The sequence below is a fragment of the Mastomys coucha genome, unplaced genomic scaffold (genome assembly GCF_008632895.1).
Source record: "Mastomys coucha isolate ucsf_1 unplaced genomic scaffold, UCSF_Mcou_1 pScaffold3, whole genome shotgun sequence".
Taxonomy (NCBI): Eukaryota; Metazoa; Chordata; class Mammalia; order Rodentia; family Muridae; genus Mastomys; species Mastomys coucha.
The window spans coordinates 62,298,643-62,314,216 of record NW_022196909.1 but is presented as its reverse complement, the minus strand read 5'-3'; the positions used below and the strand labels follow the sequence as shown (position 1 = coordinate 62,314,216).

General features: G+C 42.8%; 1 protein-coding gene across 4 annotated transcripts in view; it reads right to left on the bottom strand.

Annotated features, from left to right (window-relative positions):
* The window catches only part of Usp49 (ubiquitin specific peptidase 49), a 59,519-nt gene that overhangs the window by 31,581 nt on the left and 12,364 nt on the right, over positions 1–15,574 (bottom strand). For 3 of the 4 annotated variants that reach the window (XM_031348021.1, XM_031348019.1, XM_031348018.1), the window contains exon 2: positions 6,548–6,621. The gene's annotated coding sequence lies outside the window, so the exon portion shown is untranslated. Of the gene's footprint in view, positions 1–6,547; positions 6,622–15,574 lie in introns of those variants that run through there. The other variant, XM_031348020.1, reaches the window with a different exon arrangement.

Genomic DNA, 15,574 nt, shown 5'->3' with positions numbered 1-15,574 from the left:
TGTAGACCAGGCTCGCCTCGAACTCAGAAATCCACCTGTCTCTGCCTCCCAAGTGCTGGGATTAAAGGCGTATGCCACCACCGCCTGGCAACAAAAATGTTTTAAACAACACAAATAAGACCTGTGTCCAGGGCTGGGGAAGATATCTCAGTCAACAGAGTGCTTGCTGTCCAAGCAGAGACCCAGGTTTGACCCCCACATGCACCTGTAATCCCAGCACTTCAGAGGAAAAGACAAGAGGACCTCTAGGGCTCACAGTCAGTCAACCTGCTCAGTGAGCTCCATGCTGTGAGACACTGTCTCAAAAACAAGGCAGACAGCTGACAGTGGCTGAAGGACTAGAGATAGACCTCTCTCTGGCACTCACATACGCATGCAAACTTGCCTGTGACCTCTGAGTTTATTTAATCTAAAAAATGAAAAAAAAAAAAAAGAATGGATAGGGTCATGCTATCACTCCAGACAGAGTTCATCTGTTTCAAGGTTATTCATCCTAACTCCAATGGAATCTGATTGCACAAGTCCAGATGAGTGAGCTAACCACTAGTCTTCAGAGAAATAATTTAACTGACCAGAGTGAATCTTATCAGGTCTGTTCTTGGGAAACACTGGTTCTTTTTTCTTTTTTTTTAAAGATTTATTTATTATTACATGTAAGTACACTGTAGCTGTCTTCAGACACTCCAGAAGAAGGCGTCAGATCTCATCAAGGATGGTTGTGAGCCACCATGTGGTTGCTGGGACTTGAACTCAGGACCTTCGGAAGAGCAGCCAGTGCTCTTACCCGCTGAGCCATCTCTCCAGCCCCGAAACACTGGTTCTTTAGAAAGAGATTTTATCCCTAACATTCTTGATGTTAAAGTGTTTTGTTTTCATGGTGAAGAGAGTAGACTATATAGTTCAGGGTGTGTGCATTTTTGTGTGTGCAAGCATTGCACGACCACACACTCCAGTGCACATACTTAAAAGACCCATCAAATCACAGGTCAAAGCATCTGAGAACAGTCCTGCTGGACAGACACACTTGTTACCACTGTGACATGGACGTGGCTGCTGGACAGACACACTTGTTACTACTTTGACATGGATGTGGCTGCTGGAATAGAGAAACACTATTATCTTGTTTTGTGTGTGGATAAGCAGGTATATTTCTTACTATAACTCATGTTTTTATTATGTTAAATATACAGTTGCTTCTTGTCTCAAAAGGATAAGAAAGCCAGGATGATGGCTCAGGGGGGTAAAGGCTTGCTGACAAACTGAAACACTGGAGTTCAACCACTGGGAGTCACGTGACAGGAGGAGAGCCTCCCACGAAAGCTGACGTTTTCTTTTGTATACTATTATCTCCTCACTAAAAGTATTTTTTAATTTTTTTATGTTCATACAACAGTAAAATGTTAATGGAGAAAATGTTAACAGTCGCTGACAGGCACGAGCACAGCCATTAGGTGAAGCCGCACTAGCTGGCTTGGGAGTCAGTCTCTTGCCTGTTGGTTTTGTGTGACTGACTGACAGTCGTCTCTTCAGGAGCCAGAATAGTTCTGTTAGTGTACATGGAATCACTACAGTATTAATGAGTTAACAGGTAAGAAATGCTTCAAGCAATGCCTGACACCAACAGAGCTCAGGAAAGTTATTTCATCAACTGACAGACACTAGGACTCCCTTCAGATCAGAAGTCTCTGTGGACAGGCCCAGCCTAACTAGCTCCTGTCAAGGTCCTTTGGGCAGACACAAACTCCCCTTGCTTCTGATCAAATGATACAGGTAACAGACAAAGTATGTCTGGGAAAATGATTACTCTGGGTTGTGACTAGTTCTCTTCAGCACAACTGGTGGCTTTGAGGACATGAAGTACTGAGCTCAGACATGTTGGCAGCCACTTTCATGCCCTTTCTGAATGTCTCTGTTTCGCATGGCCAAGTAGCTGCTACGTGAACAGGGAAAAATCAAGCAGAGTTTGCCCAAGAAAGTCTTTGAAGACACATTAAAATGTAACTTCAAATAGTACAGCTCTACTGGGGACAGAATCACAGTAGCAGATTCACCTAGGGGGCCTACTGAGTATGTGGAGTCTTTTTTTCTGAAGAAGATGGCAGGTGTGAGCTGTGCCAAGTGTGCAATGTGGGGTCAGCGGCCATAAGTCATAGGTTGGGATGTATAGCTGGTGAGGATCTGCTGGCTGCACAGCAATTGCTGGTCAGTGACTGTCATTATTACCTGCAAAGGATCAGATGTGACTCTTTACATCTGCATTCTTCAACTTCATCTTTTTTTTTTCATTTTTTATATTTTCTTTATTTACATTTCAAATGTTACCCCTTTTCCTTGTTTCCCCTCTGAAAACCCCCTATCCCCTCCCCTTGTTCACCAACCCATCCATTCCTGCTTCCTGGCCCTGGCATTCCTCTACACTGGGGCATAAAGCCTTCACAGGACCAAGGGCCTCTCCTCCCACTGATGACTGACTAGGCCATCCTCTGCTACATATGCATCTGGAGCCATGGGTCCCACCATGTGTACTCTTTGGTTGGTGTTTTAGTGCCTGGGAGCTCTGAGGATATTAGTTAGTTCATATTGTTGTTCCTCCTATGGGGCTGCAAACCCCTTCAGCTCCTTCAGTCCTTTCTGTAACTCCTCCATTGGGGACCCCATTCTTCAACTTAATCTTATTGCTAAGGGGATAGGTGGCCACAAGGTATTTACCCAACTAACCAGTCCCATTTCCTGCTTCATTTCTTTTTACTTTTTTGGTGACTCAGTGAATTTCATTAGGGTGGTTTGCAGGGTGAAGGGAATTTATTTGACTGCACCACTAAAAAAAAAGTACCCCCCACCCATTAGAGTTTTCAAATTATTTTATTATATTGCTTTCATTAAAAAAAAAGATTTTCTTTAAATTTAATTTATATGTATGAATATTTTGCCTGCATGCATGCTATGTACCTGTTGAATCCCCTGGAACTGGGATTACAGTTGGTTGTGAGCCACCGAATGGGTGCTGGGAGTTGAGCCTGGGTTCTCTGCAAGAGCAGCAAGTGATGAGCTTTCTCTCCAGCCCTACTATATTGTCTCTTGAGAATCTGCTTTTAAATTGCTCCTGTAGGGTTCTAGTAATGGGTAAGACCACGCAAGCACGGTCTGTACGGTCTGCACGGCCTCCCTCTCGAGGGGAGTGCAGCCAGGCCTGCTCAGAAGGCGGGGCAGCAACTCCAGGGCGCAGAGTCCCAGCAAGCCAAGTCCCTGGTGTGGACTCAAGGCCATCAAACCCAGAAGTGCACCAGGCACAGAGAGCTTTAGGTTGCCATCTCTAATGTGTGTGTGAGGCCAGCTTGCAGGAGTCAGCTCTCCTTTCCCATGGTGGCCATGGGTTCTGGATAATGAGACTCAGGTGCTTAGGATTTGCAGCCTGCACTCAGATCTGTGGCGCCATCTGCTGCCCAGCTTCTGGTTCTTTTTTTCTTTTCTTTTCTTTTTTTTTAAATTTTTAATTTATTTATTTAATGTATATAAGTACACTGTAGCTGTCTTCAGACACACCAGAAGAGGGCATTGGATTCCATTACAGATGGTTGTAAACCACCATGTGGTTGTTGGGAATTGAACTCCTCTGGAGGAGCAGTCAGTGGTCTTAACCTCTGAGCCGTCTCTCCAGCCCCAGTTTCTGGTTCTAAAGGGTCAGAAGAGGAGCCAGTTCTAGGACAGCCAGGGCTACATGAGAAACTACCTCAAAATAAATAAATAAATAAATATCAAAAATAAAATATAATATTTGAAATCCGCTTAAAAGTAAGATGACCGATTGCATAGCAGTAAACCTTGTGACAACTGAAATCCGTTCTCTAGGACATGTAGCATATGATATAATCACAGGATGTAGGATGGTTCTCTAGAACCTGTAGCATATGATGTAATTATAGGATGGTTCTTTAAAACTGTTTCATATGGTGTAATTATAGGATATTCAGACAAATGTCAAAAAGATATGTCAGATGTTCATCTTCACCCAAGCATAAAATTCACACCTGTTAAAATTCCCCACTTCTAGTCAGTGTTAACCCCAGCCTTTAATCCCAGCAGAGGCAGGTGGATCTCTGTGAGTCTGAGCTCAGCCTTTTCTATCTCTCTCTCTCTCCAGAACAGCCAGAGCTACACAACAGGGACTAACAAACAAACAAACAAAAGCAAAAAAACAAAAAAACCCAAATTAATAAAACAATTCTGTCTCCCCTTAATTCAACACTTGTTGTATATATACTGTTCCCAACTTTGGTTCGCCTGACCTGAACACCAGTCAGCATCAAGGGAATAAAATTCATTCACACATGTTCTTTCTCCCTCTCCTCTGTCCTCTCTCCATTCTTTCTTTCCCTTCCTCCCTCCCTCTTTTTTGTTTTTTGTTCTTTTTGTATTTTTGAGACAAAGTCTCACTGTACAGTCTCAGGGGACCTAGAACTCATTCTGTAGAGCAGGCTGGTCTTGAACTCACACAGATGGCCTGTCTCTGCCTCCCCAGTGCTGGGATTAAAGGCCTCCCTCCCTCTTTTTATTGTGACCTTGTATACTAAACAAGAAGTCTGCTACTGAGCCACCTCTCCAGCCCTCTGCCATTCTCTTAAAGCCCTTATTTACAATCAGATGTAAACTGTACCTTGTGTCAAGTTGACCAAATACCCAACCAGGACAGAGACCTTCCTAAGGATCTCAATTCCTGCTCCTGAGACCTGAAAGTCTCTCCTCTCTCTCACTCTCCCTCTCTGCTTTTCTGAGACAGAGTTTCTCTGTTTAACAGCCCTGGATGTCCTGTAACTCACTTTATAGACAAGCCTGATTCTAACTCACAAAAATCTGCCAGCCTCTGTCTCCTGAGGGCTGGGATTAAGGGCATGCGCCACCATGTCTGGTGTGACTATGTCTTTTTAAGCAGAAGTTGGCTGGGCATTCTAGTTCTGAGAACAATAAGCATAGCTATGAGGGAATCAGCTGGCAGGGAGGAATACAGAGTGGGCAGCAGCCACCTGAGGTCTCTGATTAAAAAGCACCTCAAAATCAGGAAAGGGAGGCCAAACGTCAGGTTAAAAAAAAGAGCTTCTGTTAAAGTGGATTTAAGGTTAAAATAACCTCTAAAGTCTGTAGTCATTTCCATGTTGAATGTTAGCTTCTTTTTCCATTAGTATTCTACTGATATTGCCGACTGTCTGTGCTTAGAAATGGCTGGAGTTGGTGAATGCCAGCTAGACATCTAGCTGGTGAGCAGGAGTCTGTGGCTATATTAGTTAACCTTCAGATCATTATTGAGTGAGCCAGTATAATGAACCAAGTAATCCCGTTCTTCTATATGAAAGCCTCTAAGGAAGTTACGGGGTCTCGGGAGCCACTCGCCATGCAAAGACAATCTCACGCCCGCAAGGACGTTCTTCTTCACACAATCAAAAGCAGTGGAGTAAGTTAAAAACTAACTGGTATTCCATTTCCTTTAAACATCTTAGCAAAACGAGCCCTAATTTTGAAAATAAATGAGATCAAATCAGATAAAGAGAAATTCTTGGCAGATTCTATTATAGTACTAGGGGAGCGGGTTGTGAGGGAACGGTGTGTCCATTGAATACTAAACTTTCTAAGTCATTTGTTGTCCTTTAAAAATAATTTAAAAAAATCACAGGCGGGCAGTGGTGGCACATGCCTTTAATCCCAGCACTTTGGAGGCAGAGACAGGCAGATTTCTGAGTTCAAGTCAGCCTGGTTCCAGGACACCAGGGCTACACAGAGAAACCCTGTTTTGAAAAAAACCCCCCAAAAAACAAACAAAACAAAAAAAAAAATTCTCAAACAATAATAGGCATGGGGGATGAGAAAAGAGAGAGGAAACCATCATTGCTGCATTGCTGCACTGCCACTGAAACCAAATGTCCCAAAGTAGGCCTGCATTGAAGCTCAGAGTTCTCAACCCGTGGTGACCCCCAGGGGTCACCTAGGACCATTGGAAAACAGAGACTCACATTACTGTTTATGACAGTAGCTAAATCACAGCTATGAAGTAGCAATGAGAGTGATGTTATGGTTGGGGAATCACAACATGAGGAAGTGTATTAAAGGTTCCCAGCGTTAGGAAGGCTGAGAACCACTGCCCACAACAAAGAGGCTGCCTAAATAAATGTTGCATAAACTTCTAGACACTGAGAGGGACCTAGCATTCAGGGAGAGTTTGGGTTATCTAGAATATCTGAGTTCTGAACAATAAACATTTATGGACTTTTGAAGTTTTATTTGAATACCACCTGACACACATCTCCAGTGCTCAAGGAACAAGACTCCCATGGTGAGCCTGACATCACAGCAGTTGGCAGGGTTCAGAGAAGAAAGGGTGGCTAGTTACTCTTGACAGGCTATGGCAAGCACAGTATCTCCATCAATAAACCTCAAGCTAACCAAGACTATATTAAAATTCAGAACATCTCCAAGACACAGGTTACGGTCACTCCCTTTCCTCACCAGGCTGAATGATTCTCACGAAAGGTTTTCTCACAGTAAGGCTTTTCCTTACCCATTAAACAAGCTGCTCCCACCGTCTTCCATATTCTCACACAATCACTGGCTGCCTTTCTTCTTCTCTGTTACCTACAAAGGGAAACAACCTGTGAGCAGGGCTGATACATGGCAAGAAAAAAGCAACTTTTATAAAATTTATAGGTTCAGAAAAGTATTCATATATTACAACAGTGAAATTCCTATAACTTTTCAACTTTGAAATTTCAAAAAGCAGGAAACAACATGACCCGTGTTTCAGCTAAGAGCAACTTAGGATTCAGCCGTTTACAGGGAAAATAGACCATAAATGCAAGCATTAAAGGTTTCCTTCTAGAAAAAAAAAGCACTTCTATTTAAGATCACACACTATGTATATAACATGAAACAGTCAGAACTGAAAAATTATGCTAACAAAAACACTCCAGTACCAACAGCTAAACTTATTCATGCACAAGTGCAACGCATGATGGTTTGGAGAGGGTGTGAGATGACTCCTTTGTATTAACTGGTTTTTTTTACCTATATGGAAGCAGCAAGTATCTTTAAAAGCAAAAAAACAAGGATATTATATTAAGCAAAGAGAGAGTTTAAGAGTCTAATAGATTACACATGCAATCATTTTTTAAGATATCTGTCACCTTTCTTGGGATTTAATAAAACCCAATTGGTACATTAGCTGCTACACAACAGGATGGCAAATTCTCTGTTTTATCAGCCTAACAGTGAACACAAGAATTCCTCTTGAGGAAAACTTTCTTTTTGAAAATATGCACCCTTGATATGGGGCCCCACCTCTAAGGTCCAGTCTCCTTGGAGTGGGCGGTTCCTTGAAGAATGGCTGTCAAGATCTCAGAATGGTTGTAGAGAAAGGGAATTGCTCTGCATTCTACAGGGGAAAGGATTTGTTGTTTTATCTCTAAAAGGGACCCGGAGAAGAATGTTGAGAGGACAGAGAAGAAAAGAAGAGCCCTACAATAGGGCAGAGCTGGGATTGGGTGGGGGTGAAGTGCTCAGGCGAAGGACGGCTGAAAGTTGCCTGCATGAATGCAAAGCTAGGCTCTTTCCACCTCTATTTTGCTCCCTTTCTTTAGTTAGGTATACAAATCCACAATGCCCTGTGTGAATAGAGCCTTTCTGAAAATCAGACACACCAAGGTTCACATCTGGGTGCACTTGGTGCAAATCAGTCCTAGAGGGCGAGAGAAGTCTGGGCCCACAGGCAGAAGAGTTGCAGGGCCAAGACACTCACAAAAGCTTTATAGGAGAGCTTAATTTACTCTATATTATAGGCTGCGGGTCTGAGACACTTACCTAGACACACTACATTGACACTGTATGGATGGGGCCCCAAATTCAAACAGTATCCCTCTCTCTCACCCAAACATGCTGACTTCCAAAGTAATAACGTCGTCTCCCCTCAAAGCTAGTTACAGTTAAAACCAAGTAATTTTAATTTAATTTTAGATGTCTCCTCTCCCCAGCTAACTATATAAATCACCTCTATACTCAATAGCTGTAAGATCTGTAACCACATGGAATTTATATTTAACATACTCTATTTGATCTTAGTCTGAAGACCATGCTGGGTGCGGTGACACAAGCTTCTGATCCCAATGCTTCAGAAGCTGAGTTGGAGGCCAGGCTGCTCTGTGGTGCTGAGTATAGAATCAAAGGCAGGGCCTCCTCCATCAGGCAAGCACTCTACCAATAACACTGTATCCCCAGCCTACAATCTTAACTTTTCATCAGAGAAACTGAGCTTGCAGTTCAGAGATAAAGGGCTTGCCTAGCTCAAGGCCCTCAGTTCAAATCCCAGTACCACAAATCTCAAATGAGACGTCACTCTGTATTCCATTATATCCAATAAGACACTAGAAGGATCTGTTCATTTATAAGGGTTGGCACAGATCATGGAAGTGAACAAGCCTTAGATTCAGAAGCAAAGAGCTTGAGTGTATGGCCCAGGTGATCCACTGGGAGAGCTTGGACCCCTCACCTTCCTCCCCTGTAAGTAACATCAGCTGCACCAAAGATGCTGCTGAGTTAGTAAGAGAATGTGTGTGCATGCACCATAGATGAGTACATAGGAGAGGGTATACTGCAGAGAGGGGACCCCGGGATTTTAACATTCCAGGGGCTCTGAGCAAGCTGGAATCAAAAAGCCGGGTCATCCAGGCAGAATTCAAAGAATTCTGAAATGTGTTTGGCATTTGGTTCTTTATTTTACTTAAGTAATACCTAGTTTTAACTAGTAAGCTTTGTAGGGGTGAAAGGACATAATTAGATGAGAATTCTAGATTGAGAATTCCTTCTTACTAAAAAATAAAATAAAATAAAATAAAATGAGCTAAGAGACTGGTTTAGTGTGATCCTGTTCTCAAAACCATCCCAACCCCACCTACGATGAGCAGGAGCAGAGGCAGTCAGTCATGACCTTACTGTGCACCAGAGCTCCCATTTCATCACCGTGGAATTCTCCTCCTACCCTTTATGCCTCTACATACAGTGCACACTGTTAATTGGAAGAGTCTAACCTTCCAACATATAGTTACACAGTAACTTCAAAACAGTGATTCTGGCATCAAGGACTCCTTAGAAATACTAGAAAATGGTACGGAAAATGGTTCAACAGTTAAAAGCACATAGGCTCTTCAAAAGGACCTGGGCACCCATGTCAGGAGGCTCACAACTACCTATAACTTCACCTCCTGGGGTTCCAATACAGTCTTCTGTTTTCCAAGGGTACTATCCACCATAAATAAATAATTTTTAAAAGTTTAAAGAAGGAAGACAGACAGACAGACAAAACGATAGGCTAGAGATGACCCAGTGGTTATGAGCAAAGGCTGTTCTTGCAGAGGACCCAGGTTTGGTTCCCACCGTCAGGTGACTCACAAGGACCAGTAACTCTAGTATCAAAGGGCAGGCCCTCTTCTGGAGTCTGTGGGCACTTATTCAAACAGCCCCACCTAGACACACACACACACACACACACACACACACACACACACAACATTTAAAAGGGGGGGGGGCTGGTGAGAGCGGGTAAGAGCACCACCGACTGCTCTTCTGAAGGTCCTGAGTTCAAATCCCAGCAACCACATATGGCTCACAACCACCCATAATGAGATCTGACACCCTCTTCTAGTGCATCTGAAGACAGCTACAGTGTACTTACATATAATAATAAATAAATCCTTGGGCCAGTGGGAATGGGGCCAACCGGAGCGAGCAGAGGTACTTAAAGTCAATTCCCAACAACCAGATGAAGGCTCACAACTATCTGTACAGCTACAGTGTACTCACATACATAAAATAAATAAATCTTAAAAAAAAAAAAAACACTAGACAACAGTTTTACAAGCACAGAGCTGCAACTTTAACAGGGAGGGGACATGTGGGGATGTCCACTGCACTTCTACAAAACATCACTGTGTGAGGTGTTTCAAACACATTTGCCCTATCAAGCCTCAAAACTGAGATAGGTGGCCGGGCAGTGGTGGGGCACGCCTTTAATCCCAGCACTTGGGAGGCAGAGGCAGGCGGATTTCTGAGTTCGAGTCCAGCCTGGTCTACAGAGTGAGTTCCAGGACAGCCAGGGCTACACAGAGAAACCCTGTCTCGAAAAACCAAAAAAACAAATAAAAAAAATAAAAATAAATAAAAAATAAAAGGTCTGGAGATATGGCTCAGCAGTTAAGGTGTACATGCAGACAAGCATTCATATATATATGAGTATACATATTATATTCATACATATTATATATATTACATATATAAATCTTAAAAAAAAAAAAAGAAAAAAGAAAGAAAAGGTTCCAGTTCTTGCTAAATTACCTAAAAGTTAAAAGAATGTCAAAATTCCAACAGGGGATTTCAGTTGCAGAAGGCTGGCTTAGTATCATGTCCAAGGTCCTAGACTTGGTCCCTAGCACGGGAAAGAGAAGGTAGGGAGGATGGAGATGAAGGAGAGGAGGAAAGGCAGGAAGGGTTCCACATACATGAAATACAACAGGAAAACCAATTCCATCACGAAAAAAGAAAGACGTCCAGGAGACAACCTGGGAGTGCCAAGTCCAAGGAGTTCCATAAGGAAAAGCTGTTAAGACTACAAGTGATGGGTCTGACTACATTCATTTGTATTCAATAAGGAACAGTTAACAGATGACACTCACATGGCACTCTCATGGCTTAAAACCAACCAGGGAATGTGCAGATATTAAGTTTATAGATTATTATAATTATATAATCATATAATTTCTAGTTTTTATAGGAAACAAAGAGTATACAGAGGCAATTCACAGAAGAGAAGCAATTAAGTGAACCAGGAAGAAAGGTTCCAGCTCATTAGTGCTTTGCACAAGTTTACACTGAGACATCGTTACTAAACTGCAAAAAGTAGAAATATAAGTACTAGGGCAGTTGCAGACATGCCAGGCTTGTGGGGCGCAGTGTGATAGATCCACTTGGCGATCCTGGGCCTGTATCCCTGAAATTCTAAACTCTGCTGGGTTTGGGCCCTGCGAGGTAGCTACTGGTACTACTGTTTACAGTAGCCTAGGTACCCATTGCTATGGGGATCTATGTACACCATGGAATACTATGCCACAGTTAAGCTCAATTAGCTAAGTCTACAGCCAGCATAAGTGGATCTTCAAATAGTAAACAAAGTAAAAACCAGAGATAGATGGCATTTCCAGGGGATTCTAAAGCCAAATTCTCCAAGAGCAAGGTGGAACCAGATATTCTGTGACTAAAGATAAACACCTCCCATTACTAAATATTTTACAAAGATGCATCTAGAATTAAGAGCCTATATAAGACACATTAGAGAGTATTCTGTAGGGAAGGGATGTGAGAAAGATGAACACTTTCTCACTTTTGGCCACTGAAGTAAGAGTACTCAAACCATGGAGTGTGAAAGTGCTTGTCCCCAATCCTGATGATATAGTTTTGGTCCCTATAATACATACATCAGTAAAAGAGAACCAAGTCCCACACACAATTATCCTCTAACCATACATACACACACCTCATAATTACATACATACACACACCTCATAATTAAAAAACCTCTTAAGAAGGCCAGCTGGGTCTTAAAGGGTAGAGTGTGGTGGCACACACCTTTAATCCCTGAGCTGGGGAGGCAGAAGCAAGGCAGCTGGATCTCTTTGAGTCTGAGGCCAGTCTGGTCATATATGAGCTCCAAGACAGTGGGGGGTGGGGGGAGGCGGAGAGCTACATAGTGAAACTCCATCTCAATAACCAAAACAAACAAGACCACTCTGAACTCACACATATGTTGATTTATGCAAAAAGACCTTATAAAAGAGTTAAGTTTAAGTAGAATTTTTTTCTTATTTTTAATTTAAAAAGTTTGTTTTGGGGGCTGAAGAGATGGCTCAGCTGGTTAAGAGCATTGATTGCTCTTCCAGAGGTCCTGAGTTCAATTCCCAGCAACTACATGGTGGCTCACAACCATCTGTAATGGGATCTGATGCCTTCTTCTGGCATCAGTGTACTCATATACATAAAATAAATAAATCTAAAAAAAAAAAATCTTTAAAAAAGTTTGTTTTCACCGGGCAGTGGTGGCGCATGCCTTTGATCCCAGCACTTGGGAGGCAGAGGCTGGTGGATTTCTGAGTTCAAGGCCAGCCTGGTCTACAGAGTGAGTTCCAGGACAGCCAGGGCTACACAGAGAAACCCTGTCTCAAAAAACAAACAAACAAAAAAAAACCCAAACAATTAAAAATAAAAAATGAAATAGAAAGAAATAAAAAAGTATGTATATTGGACATATAAGGAAAAAGTAAATTATACTAGAGTATGTATATTACAACTACCCAGTGAGCTCACACACAAGTGTTTGGAACATGCATGTAGAGGCCTGAGGTCAACACCAGTGTACTTCCTTGAACACTTGCCGCTCCCCCCACCCCCCTCTCCCTCTCTCTCTAACTGAAGCTCATGATTTGGCTGTGCTGGCTGGCTAGTGAGCTTCTCTAGCCCTGGCCTACAGCATTGATTGGAGGAGCAGCCGCCTCGCCTGGCTCTTCATATGGTCTGCTGAAGGAGTAGCACTTTATTGACTAACCAGTCCCCCTAGAAATCATTCTCTTTTTTTTAACTTTATTTTTTAGATTTTAAAAATCTTATTTGTGGAGGCTGGAGAGATGGCTCAGCGGTTAAGAGCACTGACTGCTCTTCCAAAGGTCCTGAATTCAATTCCCAGCAACTACATGGAGGCTCACAACCACCTGTAATGGGATTTGATGCCCTCTTCTGGTGTGTCTGAAGACAGCTACAGTGTACTTATATAAATAAATAAACCTTTAAAAAATTTATTTGTATGTATGAGTGTTCTGTTTGCAAGTATGTATATGCACCACACGTGTGTCCATGAAGTCAGAAAAGGGCACCAGATACCCTAGAACTGAAGTTACAGCTAGTTGTGAGTTGGCACTTGGGTGTGAGGGACTGAACCTAGCTCCTTTGTTGGCAGAGTAGTGTGAGCTCTAAACCACTAAGCCATCCCTCCAGCCTCAGAGCTCATCATTTTTTTTGTTTGTTTTTGTTTTTCTTGTTTTGTTTTCTATAGAGACAGGGTTTCTCTGTATAGTCCTGGCTGTCCTGGAACTCACTCTGTAGACCAGGCTGGCCTCGAACTCAGAAATCTGCCTGCCTGTGCCTCCCAGGCACTGGGATTAAAGGCAGGAGCCACCACTGCCCCGCTCATCATTCTTGAAGGTAACCAAGCCTAGAGCTTGCTGCATGCTAGGAAGTAAACCCACTAAGCTGTAGCCCTAATCCTTCAGGGTTTTTGTTTTTTTTGTTTCTTGTTTTTTTTTCCCTTCATACAATAGAAATATATTTTGAGAGCCAAATGTGGTAGCTCATACTTTTAACTCCAGCACTTGGGAGGCTGAGACCGAAGATCAAGAAATCAAGATCAGTCCTAGCTGCCCAGAAAGTTCAAGGTCAGCCTGAGCTACCTGAGACCTTATCTTCCAAAACAAAAAAACATACAAAAAACCCCCGAAAGACTAAAAAAGGAAGAAAAGCAGCTTTAATTAAGTTCTTTAAATAAGCTGGACTGGAACACAAGCAACTCTAAAACTCTAGCAACTTCCACACCCCAGTCTACAGGGAAGACACTCATTCCCACATGTGCACTGAGAAAACAATTCCTTTTGGAGAATCCCCCTGCCCCCATCCGTTCTAACTGCTTAGAAGCCTCAGCAGATCGCCCTGTTCTAAGAGACTTCAAAGGCAGACCACTGGACACTATGTAGGTGCCATAGTTAATGTGCTCATCAACACATGCTAACACAGCCTGACTCACAGGGACCAGGAGGCAACTCAATAAAGCAGTCACTGCACAAACACGCAGCCTCAGTTCTCACTCACAAAGGAAGGAACACTGTGAATTCCCTTGGAATCTCAGTGGGAGAAGGGTGGAGACCGGAGCATCCCTGGAGCCCTTTGGGGGTCAGCCCTAGGTCCCAGTGAGAAACCCTGTCTTAAAAAGCAACACAGCCTGGGCAGTGGTGGCGCACACCTTTGATCCCAGCACTTGGGAGGCAAAGACAGGTGGATTTCTGATTTCAAGGCTAGCCTGGTCTACAGAGTGAGTTCCAGGACAGCTAGGACTACACAGAGAAACCCTGTCTTGAAAAAACAAAACAAAACAAAAACAAAAAACAAAACAAAACAAACCAACAAAAAAAAAAGCAACACAGATGGCTTCTGTAGGATGTGGTCTGAGTTTGACCTCTGACCTCCTCTCTCTCTCTCTCTCTCTCTCTCTCTCTCTCTCTCTCTCTCTCTCTCTCTCTCTCTCACACACACACACACACACACACACACACACACACACACACACAAACCTGGTTACCATGTTCAGTGCAAAATGACAGTTCTACTCCACATCCTCTTAGGATAGAACATGAGGGTTAAAAAACAAAAACCCAGTTACCCTCCCCACTTCTCTGATCTTTATAGACAAGGGCTATATCTATGTAGCTCAGGCTATCTTAAACATGTGGCTGCCATCTTGCTTTCCCCTCCTGACTGCTGGTACTACAATGTTAAGCCACCACATCAGGCTTCATACTTCTCTTTTTATCTCAAGTACATGGATACAGAACAAGTTCCTAGAGAGGGACATACGCACATTTGAAATTCTAATAATAAACATTGCCAAACTTACCTCCAAGAAAAGTTTCCATTCCTGGCAACGGTGTGCACAGTTTTCAGCTGTCCCCAACCCCCATCGACTGGCTAGCACTGACTTTTACATGTTTGTCATTTAAAAGGGTACAGGTAAAGGGGTAGTAAGTTATGTTTCATTTTATTTATATGTAAATGTTTGGAACTACTGAATTTAAAGCTTGGGTAGATTTTACAGCGAATAATAGCTGTAGACTAAGATGAATTCAAGAGTCATGCTAATAGTGTAACTGGGGAGGCTGTTGTTGCTTGACCCATAGGGATTTCAACATGGGGTATACCATGCCATATGCATGGGGTATATCTGCCACACATCTGGAACATCTGAGTGTACTTGGCTTTATGGTCAAGCACTTACTTTCCTGTTCCCTAACATGATGATAGGGGACCTCTGGAACTGTAAGCAACCCAGAATTAAGTGCTTTCCCTTATAAGAGTTGCCATGATCATGGTGTCTCTTCACAGCAATAGGAGACTGACAAATAGACTTAAAGAGTTATTTTTTTAAATTACTTATATGTATGTAAGCATGCCTGCATACGTTTATGTATGTGTATTACATGGGTGCAGACACAGTCTTAAAGTGCCATGTGGGTGCTAGGAAGCAAACCTGGGTCTTCCACAAGAGCTCTAAGATTTCCTAAGCACTGAGCTAGCTATCTCTCGAGGCTGCTGCTGCTTTTTCTTTTAAGCCTTTTGTATGGGGCAGTGGAGGTTTATGTGCACCAAGTTTATATGCCTGAAGAGGCCAGAAGAGGGCAATGGATCTGCAGGAGCTGGACTTAAGAGATGGTTTTAAGTCACCTAATGT